Source organism: Thalassophryne amazonica, chromosome 2 (genome assembly GCF_902500255.1).
Source record: "Thalassophryne amazonica chromosome 2, fThaAma1.1, whole genome shotgun sequence".
NCBI lineage: Eukaryota > Metazoa > Chordata > Actinopteri > Batrachoidiformes > Batrachoididae > Thalassophryne > Thalassophryne amazonica.
In genome coordinates, this window is record NC_047104.1 from 98,989,347 (window position 1) to 99,008,199 (window position 18,853).

General features: G+C 39.7%; 1 long non-coding RNA gene across 1 annotated transcript in view; it reads right to left on the reverse strand.

The window, feature by feature from the left end:
- LOC117527908 overlaps nucleotides 1-18,569 on the reverse strand; it is a 20,892-nt gene extending 2,323 nt beyond the window's left edge. Inside the window, exons 1-2 of the long non-coding RNA XR_004565634.1 lie at nucleotides 17,374-18,569; nucleotides 10,492-10,497 (exon numbers count right to left, since the gene is read on the reverse strand). This is a non-coding gene — a long non-coding RNA (uncharacterized LOC117527908). The remainder of the gene's footprint in view (nucleotides 1-10,491; nucleotides 10,498-17,373) is intronic.
- Nucleotides 18,570-18,853: the final 284 nt, after the last annotated feature.

Here is an 18,853-nt window from a genome sequence, read left to right on the forward strand (position 1 = left end):
GAGGCTTATCAAAGACCCTCTCCCAACAAAAACAAAAATGTCACAACAATGAACTAAAGGATTATATCAATTTATAAAGTGTAAAATGTGTAAATCAATCTAAACCAAGTAATATATTGACATTATAAATACTCATATAGGAGCTTTAATTTGAATCGACATTTGTATCTGTTTAAGGTGATGGATGGATTTAGAAGATGTACTGTATTATTCAAAGATTTAACACCATGATATCTGATGTGACGCTGATAACGAGTTATTCTACCCAAAAATAAATGCAGATAATTAATAATTAATTATTAAAAATGTCAGATAATTATGAATTTGATGGTTTGCACAAAATAATATTTAATACAAAAAGGCCAACTAATATCATAAAGCGCTCTGAAGACAAATATACACATCAGGAAAATATTTATATGATAGACATTTAAGAGCTGCAAAAAAAAACAAAGGTGCACTTGGAGCACAAGGTTTCAAAAAAGAAACTATATGAACAAATTTTTCTGCAAAAGAAAAAATTTGCTTATATAAGTTGCAAAGGCGCTTCCCCACAATAAACCAAATAAGGATAAACTAAACTGTAATATAATGTTAAAAGACATTTGTAATGTACATAATATCTTATTTTGCTTATGATTCCTATTTACTTCATTTTTTTACAAACATAAAAAAATAAAGTGGAAATTGAACCCATGCCCTTCTCACTGTGAGGCAACAGTGCTAACCACTAAGCCACCATGCTATTTGTTATGGCCATAACAAATATTTTATTTACCTTTTAATGATGTCTGCAGGAGGGCATGCACTACATACTATATTACCTATACTACAATCTTCTCCTGTGATGTCTTATCCTTCTTATGTCTTATTATTTATTATATGATATATACCTTTTTCTTGAGCCGCTTGGGTGGGTAGGGAGAGTTCCCATGGGATAAAAAAGCTTTTCAACCTACCATCCCTGGTTCTCAAGACCAGGCACCTAAGTGGCTCTACTCTACTCTTTCTACTCTCCTATTTTACTCTTCCTTTTTAGATATTTAGATATACCTTTATATACTAGCATAGTTCCACCTTAGAATTGGAATATAATATATAAGATATACCTTACTGAATTTTCATGTGTGCATGCATGAGCATTTGAAAAGACTGGAAGTCACTTTTGATGGTGGGTGATCTGCGCGCATGTAACATGCACATTGACGTCCATGAGATGTCCTGAAAATCACTTCAGAGGTGTTATCAGGTTACAAAAACAGTGTTTTGGATTTTCTAAGTGTGTACTTCTCACTGACTTACATAATATATGAGAAAAATGTTAGATTTACACAGAAATGCAGGGGTTTTGGTGTGTTTTCTGCCACATTGGATTAGAAGCCAGAGAGAGATCAACCAGTGGCATCACAGTGCCTCTCTACTCTGATTGGCCATCACGTGTCCTTCCCAGAATACCTCACACAACTCTGGTGAAGTCCCCATGTGATCTATGATGTCACTGTCATCGACTGTTTTGGTCTCAGCTGTCGCCGCTGTAAGTAGTTCAAGGCTGTCTGTTCTTTTGAAAATTTACCCTTCCAGAGGAACCTTTAATAAAATTTTTTGAGACAATGTGAATTTTGATTGCATTGGTAATGTCATATTATGAATCCTTCGTTTAACCCTCTGGGGCCGACGCTGTCATATACGATGGCTGAGTACAAGTTTTACTAAATTATAAATAACTTTTTAAAGATATGAGATAGAAACTTACTTTTTCTGCTGAAAAGTGAACTTTCGAGCCAGCCATCCACCATGTTTGTACTCCTCATAGAAGCTGTGTGATGACATGCGCAATGTGAATGTCCAATCGGAATTGGTTCACCTTCACATGGTTTTCCAATATCGAATCGTAGGGCAGAGCAGTCTCACATGGTATCCCAAAGATTGTTAGGGGCAGCGATATGTTTCTCTTTGGGATGTGAATGCTGTTTGAACAGCCCTCTGGCTGCTGGCTCCATGCGTAAAAGCACAGCATTGCGCATATGAATGAAGTGATCAGCATAAGAGGGTCTCATACAACCTCACATGGTGGACCAAAGAGTGTCACTGCAAGCAATCCAAGAGGGAGTCAACTGCATAGAATTAAAAGGTTTGTGTTGTAAGCCTTTGTGTAATAGCAGACAGAAATTGCTTTGAGATGTGGCATAAAGACAAACAAAACGCATGGACCATTTTGTATATATTGTTCAAAATGTGCATTTGTGTTTATTGTTATTTGTCAGAACATTTAAAATTCTCTTATTTCTGATTGTAAACCTTTTATTACACTTATAAAAACACCACTATAGCATATCTATTCTGAAAGTACAGGTTGTCCTGAAAAAAGAGACATAGCACTTGATTGTGGGATGCGAGGTGAGCTGTTAACAGCAATAATAAAACATGCCAGGCAAGTGAACTGTCCAAAAAATGCCCTTTGACCCCATAGGGTTAAAGGCTAATAAATAAAACTATAGTGGTGCCAAAGAAAATGCCTTAAATCTTATAAAGCTTGGTGGCCTCTACTTGTAATAAAGTATAGGGCCACATGGTTCAAAAGTAGCAGCACGTTGTGTGGGAAGGCACGCTTATGCACAAAATGCTTTCTTTGTTAAAAGTGTAGTGCCAAAATGTCACTGGGAGTACATCATTAGAACCCTGAGTTACTGTACCTTCGGAAATTACTTTATCAAAGAATGTCCTGACTTAACTATTCTATTTACCAAGGCAAAGACATCAACCATGGTGCAGGCTTATAATGCTGCACCTCATATAAACTGCTGCGCTGCAGCATATGTTAAAGCAGCCTCTAAAACTATTAGAACGTGTGTGGCCAGTGATGATATAGTCTGCAAAGCCGGGGTGTAAGAGCGGTGGTGTTAACTGTCTGCTGCTGTAATGAGAGAGTGAGCTGTCAAGCACGCGCATGTAATGGCTCCCTCGCCAGCCGCCCAGTTCAGGCCCTGTGGGACACAGCACAGACATACCATTTCTTTCATGCTATTCTCTCTTCCTCTTTCTCTCTCTCCCTCTTTCTCTTTGTCCTCTGTTAAAGTCTAAGGACTATGACAGTTCTCTCATATCTCTTCGCTGTTTCTCCTGCTCAGACAGTAAATCATACTCATGCCGGCAAACACATACAGAACAAAATCTCACCGACCAACTGTGCCAGACTCAGGAGGGGCATTTAGTGAGTCGTTCCCTGAGGATGGTTGACTCTTTTTCTCATAGCAGCCATGTCTACACTCGTTGAAATCAGGCAAACAGGCTGCAGTTTGGGGCAATTTCTGAATATGGCAGGAAGAACAGTCACAGAGTGACAGTATGTCTCTATCTCACTGACATCCACAGCATCCTTCAAGGACTACTCTGTTAAAGAAGCAAGTTCATTTAACTGTATAGCGCATATCCTTTAAATGCAAAGCCATTATACTCGCCTAAACCTGTCTTCCACTCGTTACTGGTAGCATTTACAGAAAAACACTGTACGTAGCAAAGTCAGATATTTAACACTTCCACATGAGTTATACGAGGGCTGTCCATAAAGTATAGGTCCTTTTTATTTTTTTCAAAAACTATATGGATTTCTCCATGTAATGTGGAGTTGCGTCAGGAAGGGCATCCGGCGTAAAACTTGTGCCAATTCAACATGCAGATCCACCTTGGAATTGCTGTGGCGACCCTGAGTGCAAACAAGGGAGCAGCCGAAGGGACTTACTTTTTATATGGATTTCATTCATATAAAATACAAATTAAATACAAAAATTTCACCAATACTGGATCTCAGACTTCTTAGAGAGTACGCTAGTGAAATTAAAAGCACAGCAAGACATTTATCTCAGATATTTGTTGCAAAATGCTTAGAAAGGACAAATATGGTTGAATCCACAACAGCAAGCAGAAACTGCTTGTTGTGTGGGCCGCCAGAAGAGGAGGTACTGCTGGCCCACCACCAGAGGGCGCCCTGCCTGAAGTGTGAGCTTCAGGCACAAGAGGGCGCTGCCGCCATGGACACAGCCGGGGGTGACAGCTGTCGCTCATTACCTCTTGACAGCTGTCACCCATCTACTCAACATCATCTCACTCCATAAAGACCAGACGTCATCTCCACCTCGTTGCCGAGATATCATACTTCATTGGAGGTAATATCCTCAGCCGTTTTGTAATTGTAATATTTGTATATTGTGAGTGTTTGCAGGAGTACCAGTTCCTCCGTCGGTGGAAGCTGTGAGAGCGCTGAAGGCACTCTTTTCCCCTGAGGAATCCACAGTACTCTGCAAGTTATTGAGTGAGAGGTGGAGGTGGCATTCCCACCGTTGTTGTTACTGGGTGTACACACACCCACACTTGACTGTCTTTGTTCTTCGCCAGCAGTACCAGATCCGACAGTCGGGGACGGTGATCACCTGGGAATTCGGGACTTGGCGGCTCCAGTATTCACCAGGTTCTGGGGCGGCGGAAATCGTGTGGTTCCGGCTCTTCTTAGGACAGACGTCTTCTATCCTCGAGCCTGCCCGCACGTCACCTTTGTGTATTGACTGTTATGATATTCTGAGATTGTCTGTATGTTCGTTGTGCACATTCACAACATTAAATTGTTATATTTTGGCTCATCTATTGACCGTTCATTTGCGCCCCCTGTTGTGGGTCCGTGTCACTACACTTTCCCAACACTGCTAGCGGGATTCTGGGCTGGACCTGCTGTCACTAAATGTGACTGCGCCCCTAATTATTCATACCTTTATGGGTGAAAAGAGATAAACATGTTTACATCTGAGCCATGCTACAAACATGGGGAGTGACTCGCTGTTGAAGCCAGCTGAGGCAGCCATTCAAGGAACTGCAACATTTGGCACTTCTACTGCTTGGCTCTGACCAAATGGGGCCTAACCCAAAACAAATTACAACAGGAACCGTTTATCTGGCATACAACTCAGAAAAGACCTAAAAATAACATATCAAGCGTTTACCAATATCCAAGGGTTAGATCCATCGTTAATTTACATATACCCATGAATATGGCTCCCATTTTGATTTATTTTTGTGCATCTCAAATTCTGACACTCATAAAGTCTTAATTTTGCTGTCTATACCCATGTTTTCAGTGTGAAATAACAAAATAATGACAACACTGGGTCACCTAATACAGCATGCAGTACATATATCCAAAATTATTAGCATTAATTAAAAACAGATTTGAATATGTTTGTCATATGTGAATCCTTGCATCTACATGAGAGTATGAGTTATTTATGAAAGATGCAGTTTTTTGTAGAGCAGGTAGCTAAGGGGATAAAGAACTAGCCTGCTAATCTGTTTACGTGGGTTCGAGTCCTGCTCATGTGCCTGTCTGTGTCCTTGGACAAGACACTTAATCTACATTGTCTCAATCCATGCAGCTGTAAATAGGTACACAGCTCTGCTGCGGAAGTAACCTGCATCTGACTGGCGCCCTATCCAGGGGCTTGACGCTACAGAATCCAGAAATAAGAACTGGTACCAACAGGCCTCAGGGCCTGTATTATAAAGGAATGTGCTCCTTCATACTCTGTGTTTATTTATTTTTGCCCATATTTCAAACTCAAATGTCATTGATGTTGTGTTATTTTATATATTACTTATTACATTTTGTGTCTCTCCGTATCCATCTTGGACTGTCTTGCATATTGATGCTTGCTTTTCTAAGTGCTATGCGAGCAGTGTTAGATGTTCTTGCGGGTCACCTGGAATTTGGCCAACACCTGCCGCGGGAGGGTTCGATGGACTCTCACAGCGCACACTTTGTCTTTGTAGTAACAGGTGTACAAGGCATTGGAGGCAGCTAAGATTTAACACATATTGCATACGATTTGGGCAGCATGGTGGCTTAGTAGTTAGCACTGTTGCCTCACAGCGAGAAGGTCATGGGTTCAGTTCCCACCTGTGGCCTTTCTGTGTGGAGTCTGCATGTTCTCCCTGTGTTTGTGTGGGTTTCCTCCAGGTGCTCCGGTTTCCTCAAACGTCCAAAGAGATGCAGGTTAGGTGGACTGGAATCTTTAAATTGTCCATAGGTGTACGAGTGGGTGTGAATGTGTTTGGTTGTCTGTTTGTGGCCCTGTGACAGACCAGCGTCCTGTCCTGGGTTTACCCCGCCTTGTGATCTATGACTGCTGGAATTGGCTCCAGCCACGCACGACCCTTATTTGGACTAAGCGGTTGAAGATGAGTGTGTGCATATGATTCATGCGCAGTTTGACCAGATTTGCACTATGTGTGAAGGGGCCCTTATATACGAACACAGAGACAGTCCTCTTTAATTTTTCAGTAAATTTCTGTTGTTTCAGACAGCTTGGTAATTTTTAGGAAAGTAACGTGTTCAAATAAAAAAAACACACATATCTTTTAGCTCCTCCATTTTTGCTCAGGGTCGCCACAGTTGGTCTTGTGGATCCACATTTTGAATAGGAACAAGTTTTATACATTTCATGATATTTCCATTAGCCTCCCCAATACACCACCAAGAAATTAAAATCCAGTTGGTGTCCATAGTGACCATATTTGACGCTGTACAATGGTCATTCTTAAAACGAACTTTCCTTTGTTCCCCCACAATACATCAACAAGAAATAATTTCAATCAGAAGAAGCTTTAGTTATTGTACCGGGGGGGGGGGCATTTTCAAAAAGAGCCTTCATCTCACCTCTCACCACCAAGAAATGGTTTCAATCAGACAAAGTGTTCTTTAGTTACTGTGCAGAAATGAAAACTTTACATATGGACGCCCGCACAGACAGGGTGAAAACATAATGCCCCCAACTTCATTGAATAGGGGCAAAAAATGTGCAAACTTCCCATTTACGGCCATAAAACATTTATTTTTGCCACTGTGTAACTTGTGATATCATTTAGTGCCCCTGACTGGTTGTTTGACGTACCCACTAGCTAACTTGTTTTATGCCATTTTATCAAACCTTTAAACTGGCATTGATAGTGTTGTTTGGAGCTGGTAACTACATCATGCTGAATTCCTCTTGGTTGGTTAGCACATGCAGCTTGTCACCATATACTTTCTGATACGTTGACATTGGGTTGCTATACTGTATGAAAAATCAACACACAAAGGTTCTGACGCAAAGTGTCTGTGGCTTTATGCACTGTTTCTCTTGCAGTGCCTCATCGGGCTACTGCTGGAACTGATGCCTGGTGTCAACCTCTGTCAAGCACCCGATCACATCCTGAACCTCTTCTGAATGTATGTGTACATACTAAAATTAGCTTAATAATATTAGATGAAATAAAATATGATTATGCATTGCCTGTAGTTTGTTTTAGACCCCTTTCTCACAAATAAATTTACTGCACAGGCATTTATTTAAATTTTCCAAATTACATTAATGGAGCTCGTGGGAGTGACAGTATTAATGAAATTTTTGTTCTATTTTGCCCAATGTGAGTCAATGATTAGGAGATATACCGTCATTCTATTAGTAATATTGTCACATTCAGAAAACAAGCAGTATTCTCACATTAGCTCGGTACCATCTCCTGCAAAGATAACTTGGCAAGTTTCTTTGTTTGATGGTGGTTTCACTATGTCCTATTGATTGATGCAAATAATGTGGCAGAATGTGAAGGGTGTGTGTTGCCCTTTAAAGACGATTTCTTTAAAACTGCAAGCTAACATAATGATGAAACTGCCTCCTCTTACATTTCCTCCAAACTCACCTATAAGCAATTGTGCCTACAGGGCCACCGTTCGGACAGTTCTTTCATCAGCCATTGCTGGTGCTGTTAATGCCATGCTCATGCTGACTTTAAGGGCTGATTACCATACTTTGTGGGTTGATTGACAGTTGACCTTCATACCAGTTTATAAAAGGCTGCCTGGATACAGTGGGTCACCTCATTGCCTCTGTGACAGTGTATTAATACTAATCTGACAGATTTATGTGGAACCAATTAATCTTCAGACCCCAGACAAGACAGTGGTTAAGGAGTGTTGCTTCTTAGCTGGTCTACAGCAGTGCACACACATGGGGGCATAGGGTTCATTTTTGGAGTAAATTCTTGGATGCCAATTTTACATGTTTGTCAAGCCATAAAGTTAGTTGTTATTGCTGTTAAAAGAAGAAGATAAGAAGCAGGGAACATTTTTGCCTTATTTCAATTCAGTTTATTTGTACAGTGCAAAATCACAATGCAACTTATCTCAAGGTGCTACACGAGTAAGGTTGAGTCCTTATCCACCCTGTGAGCATGCACATTGACAACCATGGTAAGGGAAAAGCTCCCTCCATGTTTTTTGATTATAGGAGGCTCAAGTAGCCCAGTAGTGTGGTGACCATCTGTGTTGGCCATTTTAACAAATAAAACCAAAAGCACAACAAATAAATTTCTAAATGTACAGTGACAGGTCCATATTTGAAATGAAACTATTAGCTCATGTACAAGAGAGATTTTTTTGCAAGTATTGTGAAGAAGATGAAAGAAAGATTTTGTAAACATGTATATCGTTTAAATATAAGATATCACTGATATCACAAATTAAGTCTTCATAGCAATTATGTGAGCTCAGTAATAGTAGGGCATGAAGACAATAAGAGCTGAGGCAGTCAGACATTTAAACCCTAATGAAATTGAACTTCAGTCAAATGATTGACCTCTGGTTGACCTTACCAGGGCAATTTTGGAATCCAAGTATGTGCCACATTTGGTCGAAATCATGTTAACACAGGTAACCAAAAACATTTTTTTTTTCTTGCATGGACTTTGGCAACTGATTTAGGGTCATTTTGGGCTGCTGAATCTGAATCTGAGCTCAGATTTCCTCTATCACATCAGGGTTTTTTTGTTTTTTTTTTGGCAATCTCCATGTTCCATATTGATGGATTATGCAAAAGTTGCTTGTTCACTCACACGTTTGATGCCACTAATCATGCACAAAAAGCAGCTTCAAAAGCATAGTTTTTAAACCAGGTTCACTAAATGTTAACAAGAGCTCATTTATGGCGCTGAAGACGTGTGTGAGACTGTAGCTTTTGCTTCAATGCTTGATACAAGAAATATGTTTTCATATCTCAAAAACATAACGTGATTGGCAAAAAATAACACCAGATTCAGATTCAGGGTCAATTTGAAAATAAAACGTGACGTTAGTGCACCACTGAACCCTTAAGTTTTATCAGCTACTGTTACCTTAGCCTTTAGCTGCAGAATCGGTCACTCAGTCGAGCTGGGTGAACGTTTTATATTTGTAAATTGTTTGACCTATTTTTATTTTTACCAAATAAATCTACACACTAGTGTCTTTTAACTGTTACTGCTGTGACTACAAGAACTGTATCAAATTTAAAACTTTAAAAACTTTTTTATTTTTATTTTTTAACTACCTAGTAATCAGACCTTAAAGAAAATAGCACAGTCCTGTTTCATGTTTCTGTATATTTTAAGAAATATATCTCTTCACTTCTACTATATCAGGAGCATTTCAACATTTGCTGTGCAGAGAACCTAGTAAATACAGATGCACTTCAAAACTTCCTGTGATGGAGCCTGAAGTCCAGACAGAAAAAGAGAACATCTCTGCTCTTAAAAATGTGAGTAAAGTGTCTCCAAAAACTCCACCAAGAGCTGCAGAGGAGACCTTCATCTGGTTAAACATCCTAAGTCCAGCTCACCTGTGGTTTCTGAAAACTCACACCTGCTGCTAAACTTTGAAGTAAAAGAAAGGCTCTTTAAAGAGCAACTATTTTCTTAATTTAAAAAGTTGTTTCCTTTTATACTTTAACATTAAATAAATGATTCATTAAACATGTCTATGAAGTCAAAGTTCAGTCAATAAGACACTTGCACAGTTAGAAGCCCTGCCCCTATTGTGCACAATTTCAAAGCATTCATAATCACTAGAATAGTCAAATTCATATTTTAGAAATGACTCTCTTCTGATTACATTAAAGGCAATCACATATTCAATGAGGACATAATTAAATGCTAAAATGACTAAATTAAAAAATAATTTCATCATGAGGTTTATGTCACATTGAGAAATCCTTATTAACAGAAACACTGCAGTCATTGTTACATCATCTACTGTTGTGTTTATAATAAATATCTATATTTATTTGCAGTGTCTTTTTTCCTGGTTGAAATGCAGTTATGAATGAATAAATCTACCAGACTTAAAAATGTACACATTACTTTTCATGCTATTTTATTTGTCTAAAAATAAATGTCCAAGGTTCATTATCATGTTAAGAAATCATCTCATCTGAAACAACAACAGACAAGTTATGGTTTTAATTTACAGATGAATATCAAAGATTTCAAAAAAAAAAAAAAATTTTTTTACTTAAAGCTATTTTAATAAGATTTCCAATGTAAGAAATGTTTTTTTAATTTCAAAATGTACATTAATCAGAAATTGATCTTGAGGTAAAAAAAAAATTGTAAGGACTGCTGTGTATAAATTAGTAGTTGTGATGTTCCTCTGACACATTTCTGCATTCTGTTGTCTTCCATGTTTTGGGCTGATGCCTCATTTCTATTGGATGTATGAAGCTATGTCACAGCGCGCAGTGGTTAAAGTCAGATTGAGTTTAATGTCAAGCAGCAGTGTGCGCTCCCGGAGGAGCATTGTGCAAGCTCGGTTTTTGCGTGTCATGTTTGCGCCGTGACTCTTCTCATTGAAAATAATGGGTTTTAGAGTGATGAGCACCGTGTTTGCAGGCTCGGTGTGAAAGGCCCTTTAGGGTTAGTGTGGAGTGAGGTAATGTTAGCCGAGCTAAACTATGAAAACTGCTAACATGTTAACGCTGCAAACATAAATTACACAAAAATGTCACTCAGCAGAAACACTGGAGCATGAACCTCTTAGGGCCCATCACACATAACATGACAATGGGCGAAAGAAGCAGAAACCGGAAGAAAATCTGCGAACAAAAAACGAAACTGGGAACCGCGAAACATTCTACCTGCTGTTGGGAGGGACACACAGTCGGACAGGAGCAAGCGATACAACGACGCCAGTTTCGTGTTCATGTGCGTGCATGAACACGTGCGAGCAGCTGGAATGCGTGGCACCACATCACACCGCTGGTGTGGGGAATAAAAAAACAACCACACACTATAAAAAACACCGCAATTCATAATACTTAATCAAGTGGACAATATAAGTATGAACCTTCTGTTCCTCTGTAGATGACCCATGGTCATAGACATAGCCATGAAATGACATTAATGAAGCAGTGCACTCCCATTATGTTCACATCTGCTGGCTCGGCATGTCCAGCTGGCCCGCGCACGTGTCCAGCGAGTGGCACACCAAAAGACAGACATCGCGTCATGTGGACCATAGCTCATGTGGGTGACGTGACATTCCGATCGCCAGCTGAGTGTACACATGATCTGATGGTCCGTTTCACCTGGCACAGCCTGCCGATGTGCGCACTGTGCGCTTGCTGCAGCCCATGGCAAAGGTGATATGTTTTTATGTATTTCCACATGAGGACAGCAAGCACATGCCACACAGTGTAGAGTTGTAATGTCATGTCCTTCAAAACATGGTACGTGTTCTCCAGCTGTGACTCACGGGTCCAGAGATCTCAACAGCTGCTGCTATGTGCAGCCACACCCACCTGTTCATTCAGCCCACAGAACAAAGTGTCACTCTCTGTATCTGTGTTATTTCAGTTATGTGTTATGTAATTATGGATGTAGTTACTGTGTTATTTATTTATATACCTGTCCTGGTTCTGTTCTCTGTGTTTTTAATGTAACACATCGTGTGCACTGAGTCATCATTTCCAGCTGTCAGTGCGTGGCTGACCGGAGATCAGCTGAGAGGCGCCTTGCTGTGCTGTGTGCGCTCAGTCGTGGATGGGTGGTCCCCCATCTTGTCTGTACATAAATATCAGCATGTCATGCAAGTGTGCTCCCCCGCACACCACGTGTTTGGGGAGGGGGGGGTGGAGTTCGGCACAGCCACACCCATGTGTATTGCTTGGTGATGCCACACTTGTGGGGCACTTAGACAATTTTCACAAACAGCTTGAATGTGGTTAGATGCTCTCTACTCTCGTACCAGGAGCGCGAATAGCCCTGCTTTTGTAAGTGTCCAGCAAGCGGTGTTGGATGTTCATGTGTGGCACCTGGAATTTGGTCGACACCTGCAGAGAGGGGGATCGAATGAGCACTCACAGGGCACTCGCTGTCTTTCGGCCACTGGTGTGCGCAAATGGTTGTAGCAACAGCTGTACGAGGCATCTAAGTGGCTCAGATTCTTAAAAAGTGGCATTTGACTCCACCTTCATGCGCCATTCTGCCTCAATCGTGTTATGTGTGAAGGGGCCCTTAGATTAATTAATTAACCGCACAACAAGACATATTATTAGAAATTTTAATCAAATGCTCAGAAATGCTCATACTGATGTTAGCTGCTTGCTAGCAGCTTCTAAAAGATGATGTCTTATAAGAAAAAGTAAAAGCCATATGAATGATTAAATCCATCATGAGTCGGTGCTTTAAGGTCAAGTCACCAGCCACAGTCACAAAAAAACTTAAAACTTATAAATAAGTAAAAGTAAAAAAAAACTTTTTGTGTTCATTGACGGATCACAAACCAGCCTTAGAGGTGTGTACCGCAACCTACTGCATCGAAGTGTGGAATCGTGGCATTAATAATTTTAAGTCAATACAACAGAGAACTTTAAACAAAATCAATAAATTAAAGAATCAAAACATACAAAATTATCTTCATGCTATGAGGAAACAGAACAATTTTGATAGTTTTAGCACAATCACACTGCACTTCCAAAAAGACTGACTTTCTACAAATGTTGACATATGACTGAAGCTTGGGCTGTGCTCTGACTGTAAAATATGTATGTTTGTTTGTTTTTTGTTTCTGTTTGTTACAAAAGTTAAATGAGAACTTCATTTATTATTTCACGTTCTGTATTTAACATGTATAGAATATTTTCTAATGAAGAAAAATAAATTAGTCTGTATAAAAGATGTTCGTAAATAAATGGTAAATAAACTGCATTTATATAGCGCTTTTCCATCTGCATCAGACGCTCAAAGCGCTTTACAATTATGCCTCACATTCACCCCGATGTCAGGGTGCTGCCATACAAGGCGCTCACTACACACCGGGAGCAATAGGGGATTAAAGGCCTTGCCCAAGGGCCCTTAGTGATTTTCCAGTCAGGCGGGGATTTGAACCCATGATTTTGTGGACTCAAGCCACCTTAACCACTAGACCATCACCTCCCCTAGTTTGTTGGTTGGAGCACTTATATATTGTGAACTAATGGGTATAGAAAAAAAAATAAGCAAAGCAGTGGAATCAGTACATCTACACAGTGGTTTCAGGCTATAAATACAACATAAACTACAGCACTCACAGCGTGCATGCCTCTGCCAAGGAGCAACACAATTTTGAGGTTGCAGAGTCAATATAACACTGACCTAAAAAAGAATGACCATATTTCCCCTGAAGATGTAATCACAACTACTCAAACATATTCACCATGAGCACATACAGTGGTATGTAAAAGTTTGGGCACCCCTGATGATTTTCATGATTTTCCTTGTTGTTTGGATCAGCAATTTCAGTTAAATATATCATTTAGCAGATGAACACTCTGATTTGATTTAAAAAGTGAAAGGAAGTTTCTAGTATTTACAGAAAGGGTACAATAAGTATTGAAACAAAATTAGGCAGGTGCATAAATTTGGGCACACTTTTTATTTTATTGATTTGAATACATTCAGCACTAAGTATTGGAACACAAAATTGGTTTGGTAAGCTCACTGACCCTTGACCTCCTTACACAGATGAATCCAATCATGAGAAAGCATATTTAAGGTGGCCATTTGCAAATGTTTCTCCTCTTTTCTAATGAGTGGCAACATGGGAGCCTCTAAACAACTCTCAAATGACCTGAAAACAAAGATTGTTCATTAGGAGAAGGATACAAAAAGTTATCTCAGAGATTTCAGCTGTCAGTTTCCACTATGAGGAACATAGTGAGGAAATGGAAGACCACAGGCACAGTACTAGTTAAGGCCCGAAGTGGCAGGCCAAGAACAGTCTCAGATAAGCTGAAGTGAAGGATGGTGAGAACAGTCGCAGTCAACCCACAGACCTGCTCCAAAAACCTACAACAGGATCTTGCTGCAGATAGTGTCCCTGTGCATCGTTCAACTATACAGCACACTTTGCACAAGGAGATGCTGAATGGGAGAGTAATGCAGAGGAAGCCTTTGAAGCATACATGCCACAAACAGAGTCACTTGAGGTATGCTAAAGCACATGTGGACAAGCCAGCTTCATTTTGGAATAAGGTGCGATGGACTGATGAAACTAAAATTGAGTTATTTGGACATAACAAGGGGCAGTATGCATGGCTGAAAAAAGAACACAGCATTCTAAGAAAAACACTTTCTACCTACAGTAAAATTTGGAGGTGGTTCCATCATGCTGTGTGGCTGTGTGGCCAGTGCAGGTACTGGGAATCTTGTTAAAGTTTAGGGTCACATGGATTCCAGTCAATATCAGCAGATTCTTGAGAACAATGTTCAAAAATCAGTGACAAAGTTGAAGTTGCACCGGGGCTGGATCTTTCGACAACGACCGTAAACACTGCTCAAAATCTACTAAGGCATTCATGCAGAGGAACAAGTACAACATTCTGGAATGGCCATCTCAGTCCCCAGACCTAGATATTATTGAAAATCTGTGGTGTGATTTTAAGCGGGCTGTCCATACTCAGAAACCAGCAAACCTGACTGAACTGGAGATGTTTTGTAAAGACGAATCGTCCAAATTACCTTCAACCAGAATCCAGACTCTCATTGGAAGCTATAGGAAATGTTTAGAGGCTGTTATTTCTGCAAAGGGAGGATCTACTAAATATTGATGTATTGTTTTCTGTTGGGGTGCCCAAATTTATGCAACTGCTTAATTTCATTGAAATAATTATTGCACACTTTCTGTAAATACTAGAAACTTCATTTCACGTCTCAAATATCAGTGTTCAGCTGTTATATGATATATTTAACTGAAATTGCTCATCCAAACAACCAATGATTTATAAAGGAAAATCAGGGAAATCATCAGGGGTGCCCAAACCTTTACATACAACTGTATGACATCTCTTCCATCCTGCTACTGTGAGTAACCCAAAGGATTTTACAACCGAATCATTCCGCAGGAAGATGATTTGTGAAACCAACTAATTTTATTCATCCAAAAAACATTTTAAGTTGTCAGATATTGAAAGGTGACTATACAACAATATTTATTTTCAAAGTTCTTTGCCAAGTTATATGAAACTACTGTTTCCCATCCTTATCCACACAATGGGAATGTTGTTCTAACTTTGGGATCACTCTAGAGGGAGATTGTGAATGTCCTGAATTGTTGTACTTTAGTAGTAAAGCAATCATTTTCAGAAATGGTTGGTTTAATTTACTTGCTGTTTATGCATCTCATTTCTGAGTCAAAATCTCTCACTGCACCAAATGAAAACTTTCCTCAGCTCATGGGATGACAGCCAGACAGATGAATAGAGTCTGTTCGACTATTAATATTTAGATTCTCTAAGCATATTACCACAAAGATCATTTATGAGTATTGCTTTTCATGTTTTCTTCAGCATATTTCAGTCAGTGGAAGCATTATCTATGTGCTACAGCTTCAGTGTCACAACATATTGCTTGGCAATTATGTAGAAAAGGTTTTTCACACCAGTGGAATGTGAGAGCAAAATCAAGAGGTTCCAAAGTTAAAAGCAAATATTTTTTTCTAGCAGTTAACTAATTCAGACATCAGTGTAACAAGGACTTGTTGCAGGTTGGAATAGCTATGATGTTGTATTCTTAGGTGCCTAACTTAGACATCTGTACCTCACAGTGTATTTTTTTTACATGCATGGTGCAGACATGCATTTGGGGTGTGCCCAACGCCACTTTCTATTTACATGGTGTGTAAATCTGAGCATAAGTAAGGGGCAGGGTTGTATTGAGCATTAATCGTGGGTGTTTTAGGTGCAACATGAATCAAACCAATCAGTATCATCTGTCATTAAATTTAACACCAAGATGCACTGGAACTGTTTGGGACTAGGGCCTCCACTCAAACTATTTGCATGGAGACTGCAAACATCGTGTGGTAATCAGGGTTACTACAAACACTTGCAGTGTTGGCATACCACTGGCTTCTAATGGCAGGTGGACCAGGATGGGAATCATGCTGAAGTAACAACTATGCGTAGTTCCCAAAATGTCAGAGAGGTTTGGGCCCTATGTTGAGTGGACACATAATGTGACTGAAAGTCATCAGTAATGAATAAAGTGGTCACTGGTACTTCTGTTTGTTAACCAACAGTTGCAAATTTCATGAGGGATCAATTGCACCAACCTGGATGCTGACCAACTGCTCTCATTTGTTCATTGTTGATCATTCATTCTGTAAGGAGGGACCAAATGTCCTCCTTTTAAAAATCTATTTGACTGGTGGGGTCTTGTATTTTTTATCTTTTGACTTTTTACTTATTTTCCATTCCATTTCATTGTCATTTGATGTGCTAATGTGCATCTCTGCATGTACAAGTAGAATGTACCCACCTATGTAAGGCATATCTGCAGGAGTGCACATAACTGGTACTCATCGTGTTTGTATGCAAGGAAATCATTCATGCACAGCAGAGGGAAACAGTTTTCTTACAATCTGTCAATGCTTTCCTCTTATGAAGCACTTCCCTTGTGTTTTCTGCTGCACATCATTTAGTAGTAGCATGCACAAGCACCATGAGTACCAGTTATGTACATGTAGAGATGTGTATAAAAATTCCATCCCACACCAATATAAAATCTGACTGTGGATTGAGAAAGAACATGAAAAACCCTTAAAATGACACCAAAATAATGTGATTATGTTAAGTATTAAGGACTTTATGCCCATTTTTGTGCTGGGAATTGAGCTTGTTTTCCTGGCCTTAATCCGGATTTTGGCGATTGACCAGAATCTTTGTGAAATGGCCGATCCTTCTGAAATTCAGCAAAAATGAAGAGAAATACTTACTCTTTATTCCCTATAGCCTACATTGATTTTTAATCCCTACCCTTCCTTCCTGTACAATTAAGTGACTTTGGCGAAGCAAAACAAGAAATCAGGTGCATAACCTAATCAAGGCGCTGGTCTGCTTTGTCCACATCCCTAGTGCATGCCTGCATATCTGAATGCCATGTAAAGAGCAAAACTGCTTAATTTTAGACCCAGCTTTTTATTTGTCTGTGGCAGATAGCTCAAGGGGATGGGGGGTTTGACTACTGTTGTGAATAACTGGGTTTGATTCCTGGTCATGCTACATGCATCTTCAAACAAGAAACATAGTGGTATTCAAAAATAAAGACCAACCAACGGGCCTCTGGGTCTGTGTTGGACTTACTTCTTCTTTGTTGGACTTTCTCCTCATGACAGCAATGCATTAGCACTGTGCCTGACCACAGCTCATTGTAAGACCAGTACACCCTTGGCTCCACAGATGAGTACAAGTACATTTGCTACTTACACCTCCTAGGTGCTGGCCACGAAAACTACACTTGTGTAAAATCCCTGAAAGTGTGAGCCACGTTATCCTTTGACTTTATCAGTTTTACTCCTGTCACTCGCATAGCGTGCTGCTTAAAATTCACTGTTTTCTTTTCAAATTGACCCCTGGGGATATGATCAATAAGTAAACATTTCAATAGGAGGACAAGGAAATGAGGGTTGTCTTTGTTTATGCAAAAATAAAATTCTGACACAGTAACTGAGGCATGGCAGAACAGCACTGCAATATTACCGCATGCTGAGCTGCGTAATAACGAGTGCCTCTATGCATATTAATATCGGCACTCTGCATAATCTACATCTTATGATAGGCTTCAGAATACATGAACACCTCACTGGTATTGCTTTGCCTTGCTTATGTGTCACTATAATAATCTCATTAATTCACGCTCGGAGGGCTCCCTCATAGCAGTGATCTCACCTATTTCAGTTTTTTCTGGTCATGGTTGCAATTTTCCCACGCTCCACCAACCTTGCACAGTAACACACCTTAGAAACACACGGTGGAGGCATATTATGCCAAACGAGTTCTTCGTTACCTCCCTCCTGTTCGTTTAGTGGAAGCTTTTGGAAGAACTACAGCGACATCTGCATGTGCCACGGGTACAAAGCGCCAGGCTTATACCCACCCATTTTAGTGGGCTTCCCCTGCCAGTCTGCTCCCCGTCTGTCCTGCCCCTCCCTCTCGCCCCTGCGGCATTCATTTCTCAAATTACTAAACATGGCTAATTGTGTGAGCCGTGAAGCTCACTTCATTTGAATATTCTGGCTGGAGGGGGATTTTCCTATTGTAGGAGAAGAATTAAGCAAGAAGGTCTGAAAAAAGGAGGATCTGTAATTAGATACACAGGGTGCTGAGGAGCATTATTTTACCTCATACTTGTTCCAGGATCTTCCCTCAATGAAAAATTACACACACACACACACATATATATATATATACATACATATACATATACACACATATATATATATATATATATATATATATATATATATATATATATATGCACTATTTCTGAATCTCCTTTGATAAGTGATTGCCAAATGAGATTTATATGACTTGAGGCTTAGTGGTTCTACAGTAGGTCAAATTGTGAATCTCAATCACCTTTGAGTGTTTGGGGCATGTGTTTCTTTTGTGTATGCCAGATGGTTAAATGGTTCAGAGTGTTTGGATAACCCATTCTTATATTTTAAACTTAATTAGTTATTTCCGTTTATTTATTTGTTATT